Raw genomic sequence first — 9,421 nt, forward strand, 5'->3', positions numbered from 1 at the left:
TTCCAAATTTTAAACAATAAAACCTGAGAACTGGAAAGTCAGTAGTTCAGTGTAGTTTCATTAAGGTCAAGAAAGACACTATGTACTTGGAATAATCAAGTGTGTTTTATGGTACCTGCTGATCCCACAGACCAGATCTCAAGTGAAAACGAGAGATGGTGACCCAAGCACACTGAAAAACTAGAGATTATGACACTCTCATAGCCAATTAATACCAAGCACAAAGTAACTGAATTTATGCATTATAAAATAAAAATACAGGCCATCTTGCTGCTTAATGCATGCAGAATAATAAATTAAAATATTCAGAAAAAGTGGTTGCTAAAATAAATGTTTTGTAACTCTTTAGCTGTAAGTTTGTTATATTTGACAAATTAATTTTTAGTGTAAATGGTATACATTTTATAAGCTGCACTTTATGGCTGATAATGAAGCAATTGCTTCTGTTGGCTTCTTCCTATTGCATGGGCAAGTAAAATCCTCTTCTGGATGCAGTCTGGAGTCCTACCTGGGCTCATTAGGATGATGATCAATTTGAGTTTTCACTAAAGAAAGTCAGCTTTCTGATAGAACTGTTCACTGTAAGCCCTCCCAGTAAGTCTTCTTCAGGACCTAATGCAATGTAAATTAAGTAGCTTTCTCAGACCAATGGTGAAAAGATTTTGCACTGATTTCCTCTAGGAGACCATGTCAAATCTAATATGCATAGGTCAATCTAATAGGCATGGTCAATCAGTACCACTGTAAAAACATGCCACTTATTTAGTGGCCTTATGGCACAATACATCAAACACATCAATGAATAACTACTGAGCATGTCTACATGTGCATTAATACCCTTTTCCTAATGTACATTAAATTTAGTAGCTCCAATGTGGGGTACTATATAAATGCACGTTAGGCTGCCCCAATGTGCTATACCGAATGCACACATTTTTAAAGCGATGCTTAATACACAGTAGCTTCTTTTACTGTGCATTAGCGTAATTGCACAGTTCTTTACGTGATGCTTTAATGTTTAGTAAAATAGGCTACTGCACATTAAAGCGCACATGTAGAGACGCCCGCTGCATATTGTATAGGCCTGTTGAATTAAATGGAATGACACGTGTGGGTAAGAGTTTGTAGGACAGTGCTTACATATAGATTTACATTCCTAACTTTAGGCACCCAGGTGTGGAAAATTTGGACGTAGGTACTAGAAGAATTGACATGCTGTTCTCCATGAAGCCATTGTCTCACACTGTTCAGGAATTATATTTGGAGCATTTACCCTAAGAGAGAACCTCTGCTGTTTAATTCAGCTCTGGCTGGGCCTTGTAAAATAGCTTTTCAGCAAGGCATATAATGAACAGTGTTTTAGCAATCCAGATTAATATTCATGGGACACAGACTGTCACATGTACATTCAACTTGGCAATTTAAGTATAAACTCAGCAATATCCCATGTTTGCCTTGCATTTCAAAATTGCTGCAGAGATGCTGATCAGTCCATTAGGATGGATGACCAAGCACACTGCAGTCTAACTACCGTAGATAGAAATTCTAATGAGCAAAGCTCTCTTTTAAGTCTTATCATCATTCCAACCTAATAGTGCTGTGTGAAGATCTTCTATAGAGCTACCAGAGATCACAATCTAGACACAAACCATACTTTTCATTTCTTAAATATTTATACTTTAGGGTATTTACAAGGGAGTCATAAATCCTAGTTTAATGAAAATCAATAGGATACAACTCTCACAGATTAACCTATGTTTATTTATTGGCACCTATAAGGCCCACTGGGTGTTATTGATCTGTTCCTTGTGAGGTAGAAATGTACTATTTTATAATGTACTATTGATCAGAAAATTGTTTATATTCAAAATATAAAACAATAGATTGTCTCATCTGTGATTTAGTAAGGCTGTGATGGCTTCAGTTTTCCACTAGATGGCAGTCAATCTATTTCTTAAATTTAAGAGGCTCTGCTTTAGGAGAAACCATAAAGAAACGCTATTAAGCAAAACAATTAATATTCGTTGTTGAGATGTCCTACCAGTTGTAATGTTAAAGTATAATCATTTTAACTATTCATTTGTTATTTTCTTTTTAGTTTCTGGTATAGTGTTTCAAAACTTCATTTAACAACAGTCAAAGGTGGTGGTGGGGGGTGGGAAATCAACCTATAAACAGCTAAATAATTCCAGGGACAACACAGGATTATAGAAGAACAAAGGGAGCACAGCAGATAGACTGAGATACTGTTACGATACATCACATCAATTCTTTTTCCACTAAGAGTAGTAGCAAAATCCCTGTTAGTTTCAAGGGCTCTTGACAGGATTTTCCCCTTTCCCTTGTAACATGCTGAATGAGTGGTTTCAGTTATCTGAGTCATGCTATAACTAAGAGCCTTGTTACATGGTAATTTTAGGCAGCTCCTGGAGCTCTTATTGCCAGGACTGGCTGCATGTTAACACCTTAAAGTGGCTTAAATCACTTCTTATGTGGCTCAAAGTTATGCTACTCCAGGGCAGAATTATCTGTGATCCACGTAACTTTGCTCCTGCTCCATTAAGTTGTGGCCACTCCCCAGAGCTGTGCTGCTCAAGTTGAAGTTCTCCAGTATCTCAGGATGCTGTGGCCACTTCCTCTACATCAGGCTTGTCCAACACACGGCCCGTGGGCTGCCATGTGGCCCTCCAATCTGTTGTCTGAGGCCCGAGGTACTGCGACGGGAAACGAAAGCAAACACTGTACTTTCATTTCAGGGGGGTGATGTGATACCGCTTCCTGTGAGGTCTTTGAATATGGCTCACCGGCCCACTAGGTGATAAAAAATTCATGATCCACCTCACATTCAAAAAGGCTGGATACCCCTGCTCTACATGGTGTTTCTGTGCACAGCTGAAGATGGCAACAGCTTGAGGTGGGTTGGGGCCATGAGGGGTGGGGAGAAGAGGTATGGAAAGCTGGAGTCAGTGCACCGGGATGCTACTGTAGGGTGGGTAGAGCATGGCCTACCACAAGAGAGAGGGAAGCCGTGTGAGGCAGTGCCAAGGATGAGGAGGGTCCTTTGTGGGGGGAGGGGGAGCTCTGCTGCCAGCTCTGCTGCCCAGCCCAGCGAGGTACTGTGTAAAGTGTAAAAAGGCCCAAAGCAAGAAGCTGACACAGTTTCCAAGGCAGCTTCAAGCCAACAAGTTTCTGAACTCATTCTAGGGTTATTTTATATTCAAGCCTCTAGAGCCAGCACAGATTGAATTGGCTTCAGGAAGGACATATTGTGAAGGGGAGAATAGGGAGAGAAAGATGCTTGGAAAAGAAGATACTGACAGAGGCAAAAAAGAGTAATAGAAAAAGCAGTAATGAAGGTCAAGGACAGGAGAGAAGGGAAAACAAATGGAGATCATCAAAGTGAAAATGGAAAAAGGAGCAAAACAAATCCTTTTCCCTTTGGTGCTAAAACTTCACATCCCTGAACTCAGTTGGAACTGAACACAATCAGTACCTCATTTTATCACACTGTTAAAGAACAAGGAGAGAACAGCAGAAAGACATACAGTGAAGAACATAATATTAGAGGGGCACAGGCACAGCAAGTATGACAGCAGGCAAAATGAACAAAAGAGAAGGTTACTAAGGATAAGACAAAGAGGAGAAGGAAAACTGGCGCTCAGCTTCCCCATAAAAGAGAGCTGTCAACCTCTGTTTGAAATTTCATTCTCTTCTTCCTGTAATAACAAATTTTGAACAGGACTATGTTGTTCCACACACGTGCACACGTACATGTTAGCTAAAGATAACCCAAAGCACCTTTTTATGTGGGAGTAACTATCTTGAGGCAAAAATTTGAAAGGTACTTAGATACTCATTATACAGTGGAATGTTTAACTAGTGAGATTTTTTAAAAATACCTAAAATGTTGGCTTTCCGAGCCTGGCATTTATCTTTGCTTGATTTTTATATTCTAGAAGATCCATCCTCTCCACCAAGATCAGTTATTGTTTTTATCCTGCTGTCTCCTCTGCTTATGATGGAAACTCATGGATGGATCAACAGGCCTGTAGCCTGTATTTATACATCCTTGGGAAATCCTGCTTAGTTATTACACACACTCATATTCCTAAAATTGTCAGTATTCAATATTCTTTTGAAGCCGATATAATAACATTTCATTGTGTATTTAAAGAAATTGATCAATAATCATTACACAAAAATGTTAAAGTATATATTAATAGAAAACAATGACTTTGCAAGGTGATGTGGGGTCTCCTTCCTGCTTTTGGAAGAAAGGGGTTAAAATACAAAGAGTGTTCAGGCAAAATGCCACAGGTGTCTGTCTTTACTTAAGGGAGGGGTGGGCAAAATACAGCCCATGGGCCAGATCTGGCCCGCTGGGCCATTCTGTCTGGCCTGTGGGGCCCCTAAAAAAATTTAGAAAATTAATATTCATCTGTCCTTGGTTCCTGTCAAGGATGACAGGAGCCAGGGGCACTAGGACCCAGGGGAAGCCCCGGCAGGCTCCTGCAACAGCAGGGCCCACCCAGCCCCACCCCCCCCAGCCAGAAGCCCCATGCAGGGAACCTGGAACCATGTGGCTCCTCATGGCTGCACAGGCACGGGAAACTCAGGTTAAGGGGGGAGAAGGGTCAGCGGGGGGGACCGCGGGCAGGGAACAAGCTGGTGCTGAGCATGGGGAAAAGCAGCCCCTCCCCCACCCTGTGGCCTGTGCTCCCTGCTGCAGCTGCTTGCAGCCCACGTAGGGCTGTCCTGAGCAGGCACAGGCAGCCCATGCGGGCTGCGAGCAACTGCAGCATGGGGTGGAGGAGGGGCTGCTTTTCCCTGCATTCAGCACCAGCTTGTAACCCATACCCGCTGCCAACCTGGCCCCCGTGCTGGCTCTGGGTTCGCCTGTTGGGGCTGTGCCGCGGCAGCAGCAGCTTCTTGGCGTGGAGAAAAGTGGCCCCCCCCCCGCTTGCTGCACAGGACAGTGTTTGCTGCTGCTGCTGCTTGTGCAGAGCGTGCACCGTGGTAGGCTGCAGTGCGGCTGCCACTGCTGCCTCTGTGCTGCCCAGCATGCAAACTCTGGGCAGGCAGCAGCAGCAAACACTGTCTGGTGTGGCAAGTGGTGGGGCTGCAGCTGCTGCCTCCACAGAGCAGCCCCGATGGGTGAGCCCGGAGCTGGCACGGAGCCCAGGCTGGCAGTGGGGGCGGGTTACAAGCTGGTGCTGAGCACAGGGAAAAGCAGCCCCTCCCTCACCCTGTGGCTGGTGCCCCACGCTGCAGCCACTTGCAGCCCGTGTGGGGCTGCCTGTGCCTGCTCAGGACAGCCCCATGTGGGCTGCGAGTGGCTGCAGCAGGGAGCACGGGCTGAGGGGCGGGGAAGGGTCCGCTTTTCCCCCACACTCAGCACCAGCTCATTCCCTGCTGGGAAGCACGGGGTCAGGGCTGTGCGCTGCCCCCTGCCTGTACCATGGGGCTGAGGGGGGCTTTGGGAGTGAGTGGGCGCAGGAGCCAGCAGGAGTGTGGGGCCCACACTGGGGGTCCAGAGCACGTCGGCAGGAGTACAGGGTCCCAGTTGGCAGGGGCTCTCTGGAACTGGGCCAGCTCTACCTTTCCCTGCTGGTTCAGCCCAGCCCAGCCCAGCTCCACAGACCCCTGCCAGTCTGCACCCCACTCTGGGCCCCACTGATGCTGGTTCTGGGACCTTGGTCCCAAGACATTGGGCCATTGGTCCCAAGATAGTGACCAGGGGGCAGGGCACCTGTCAGGGGGCAGGGCTACCCATGCAGCCCTTGACAGCTTGCCAAAACTGGGTAAGTGGCCCTCTGCCCGAAATAATTGCCCTCCCCTGACCTAGGGGCTACCAAGCAACCAGCTGAGGGGCAGAGGGGGAGATGTGAGTGGTTTCAGCTGAAGCTGATTACTCCATTAAGATTAGCAAACTCACTATGGGCTCAGGGAAAGTTAGAGTTTGGCCCAAGAACTTTTGTTTGGATTTTGTCATGCAGGAAATTGGGTGAGTTGAGCAATAGGAGAGGTGTTGATTTGTTTATTTGCAAGGTGCATTCTGTGGTCTTGGTGTTTAAAGACCAAAAAGGAACCACTAAGTTTATTTTGTTTTTGGCTCTTTCAACTACAATCTCCCAGGTGAGAATCAGGATCAGTTTGATCTTTGTGGCATTCAGTTAGCATCTCTTCAAAAGTTCTTCCATCAGGTGAATATTAATTAGTCACTTCATTTCTTCTGAATCTATTTGAGCAAGCCCTAATGCTCATGGCCAGTGTAACAGGGAAGTACTAGTGTATATTTCCTTTGTTTCAGATGCCTTGGCTGTTTGAGAAGTATCATTTACCTTGTTAAAATTCTGGTGTGACCCATGAAGGACTTTGTTGGGGAGCCTGACCTGACCTGAACTTCTGGATCAACAGATATGTTATTCTGATAAATATTAAGGTTCTTGTTGTGGCAGGTATTCCTATTAATGTGAATGTAACTGTTATAGCCAGAAAGAGAACTTGTAAACTGTATATCAACATAAATGCTGAACAGCTGCATTGAAATAATTCACTCATGCTATCTCACATCATATCACTGTGTTTCCTTTTTTTCTAATTATTGTTGCATGGTCATTCCACATATAACATAGGACAAAAATCATTTCTCTGTGTGTTCAAGAAGCATATGGTTCTATACAGAGTAGAAAAAATGTGTGTGGTTAGATGCAGTAAGAGAAGTTTAGGTTGGATTTTAGGAAGACCTTGCTAAAAATAAGGGTATTTTAGTTGTGGAATAGATTACCTAAAGAAGGGGTAACAAGTTTTTTAACAGCAGATTTTACAAAAAAATGGATGAAAAGGTTTATTCCTCTCTAAATCAGTTTTGAGCAGGGGGTTAGGGCTATATGGCATCCTAAAGTCTCTTCCAACCCTATTTTTCTCTGTGATTCTATATAACTCATATATAGCTCAGTGGTGTGAAGTTTTGTTGCCTCAGTAAATCTTGGAGTCTTCTTAGTTTTAATCCTTTCTCTTTTCAGTGTTTTGAGTCACAGTTTACTTGTAGAAAGAACATAATCATGACCGTTCTATACTTTCCATTTGGTAGAAGAATAAATGTTACTCTGTAGCAAACAGTTACCAGATCAGAAAGCTTTGATTTTGTTTGTCTAGGCTATCAATAAAGTACCATAGAGGAACTGCCAGTATGCTCCACAAGTCGTGTCATGGAGACAGTGCTGTTGTTAAGACAGTTCAGGGTCAGAAGTTTAATCCTCGACTCTTCTGCTCACTCTATGTAAACCTTCCATAGCTTGCTTAATCTAAATGCACCACAGTTTCTCTGTCAGTACAGTGATGTTGTCGTTGTCTTCACGATGTGTTTTAAGAGCCTTAAACAAAAGGTACTGCAGAGTATCTTCATTAGCATAGTAGCATACTTCCAGGCAGCTGCCTCACTTCCTTTCAGATCCACCTATCGCCCAGATTCTCTGTGTGTTCAGACAGTCAACCCTCCTCACCTCAGTCCTGAATGTGATTTCCTCTTGTCTGCAGGCATGCAAGACTGCATGCTAATTTGGAAGATAAGTTTCATTTATTCCAATGAAGTAGTCACAGACATTCTGTGGCTAAGTACAGGCAGTCACAAAGCCTGAGGCTGAACTGGTTCAGTCTTTGCACGTTAGTCTAAACTGCAGAGATTAAACTGAGAAACAACTGGAAAGACACTCAGTTTTGATTCAGGAAATGCAGCCTGCAGTGGCTCAGGCCAGAAGCTAGGGGGTGCTAAAGCATAGCTCTCTGGCATGTAGCTAGCATGGGCTGTGTGTTTGCTTCCTCTTCCTGCTGCCCCCCAGGTCTCTGGGATTTGCAGTCCAGAATTAGAGCAGCAGATTGTGCAGGATTGCTTATCACTTCCTTTTTCTGCTTCCAGGTGCCCCTGGGATTTGTAGTCCATAGTTGCAGCAAGCAGCAAGTTTTTAGCAGGTCATCTCTGTACTTAGGAGAAGGGAAGTTTAATCCCCCTCCCTGGCCCCAAACCCCAGCCAGGGTTTGCCTGGGGGGGGGGCAGGGGGCAGTCCCTGCCACCTCCCCCCCACTTCTCTGCTGGAACAGACAGGCCAGCCTCACTCAGGCCTGGAAAGCATGCTGGGGGAACTGTGATTTAACCTGAACCAGGAAGGGGTCTGGGACAGAGGTTTTATAAACTGGTTTGACCAAAATCAGTTAAGTCTTATACTACATTCAATCAGATTTATCCTGAACCAGTTTCAGCCATTTTGAAACTGGCTTATGTGCACTGAACTTGTGTTCTGTTACAGGTTTAAACCAGTTTCTGATTACTTAAACCGGTTAATGTGTAACTTCTGTCTCTAGCCCTGAGGTTTGGGTTATGCCTGAGTAACTCTGAAATCAATGAATCTGAAATGAACTTGGGACAGAATAATTTCATGCACAAATACAGACAGGGGAATGATTGGCTAGACTACAGTACTGCAGAGGACCTGGGAGTTACAGAGGACCATAAGCTAAATATGAGCCAACAAGTGTGCTCTTGTTGCAAAAAAAGATAACAGAATACTGTGATGTATTAATAAGAGTGTCCACTTGCAAAACAAGGGGAGTGATTCTCCTGCACTGTTGATCACTGATGAGGCTTTACCTCAGTATTGTGTCCAATTGTGGGCTTCGCACATCAAGAAGGATGCAGACAGATCAGAAAGAGTCCAGTGTAGAGCCACAAAAATAATTAGAGGTCTGAGAAGATGACTTGTGAGAAAAGGCTGAAAGAACTAGCATTATTTAGTTTGGAGAAGAGAATACTGAGGGGGTTTGATCCGTCTTCAAATACCTGAAAGGCAATTATAGATTGGATAGAGATAGACTTCTCTCTGTGGGCACAGGAAATGGGACCAGGCTTCAATCTGCAGCAGAGAAAATACAGACTGGTGAGATTAGGAAGAACTTTCTGACTATAGGGTCATCAAGCAATGCAACAGACAGTCTGGAGATTCTCCACTCCTGGAAATTTCCAAGAGCTAGGTAGACAGACACTTACCTGGGATGGTTTAGTCAGAGATGATCCTGCATTCAGCAGAGGGCTAGACTGACTCGATGCCCTCATGAAGTCATTTCCAGCCCTACTTTCCTATGAGCCTACGACACACAATTATCAGTGGCAGGGCCATTGTAAAAATCTGTTACCTGTTGGTATATATTTGACTTCAGTGACTTCCTCTCTTTGCAGGGCCTTGGACCATGCTAAAAAGCATGCCTTGCCAACTTGTTCCTCCTCTGAAGATGCTCAGGCTGGGCAGCTGGGAAGCGTAGATGGTTTAAGGCGTCCTGAGCTCCCCACCATTCTTATGGGCTGTGACTGGTCTGTGAGTCTGGGACTTCTGTAAGACAGTGGTGCTCTGCCTTTCAGCTCTGTGGG

General features: G+C 44.6%; 1 long non-coding RNA gene across 1 annotated transcript; it reads left to right on the forward strand.

The window, feature by feature from the left end:
• Positions 1–5,737: 5,737 nt before the first annotated feature.
• LOC132248322 (uncharacterized) lies at positions 5,738–7,063 on the forward strand. Its single transcript, XR_009459495.1, has 3 exons — positions 5,738–6,004; positions 6,136–6,203; positions 6,311–7,063. It is a non-coding gene; the product is annotated as an uncharacterized LOC132248322 (long non-coding RNA).
• The last annotated feature ends 2,358 nt before the right edge of the window (positions 7,064–9,421 follow it).

This window comes from Alligator mississippiensis, chromosome 2, assembly GCF_030867095.1.
Source record: "Alligator mississippiensis isolate rAllMis1 chromosome 2, rAllMis1, whole genome shotgun sequence".
Classification (NCBI taxonomy): Eukaryota; Metazoa; Chordata; order Crocodylia; family Alligatoridae; genus Alligator; species Alligator mississippiensis.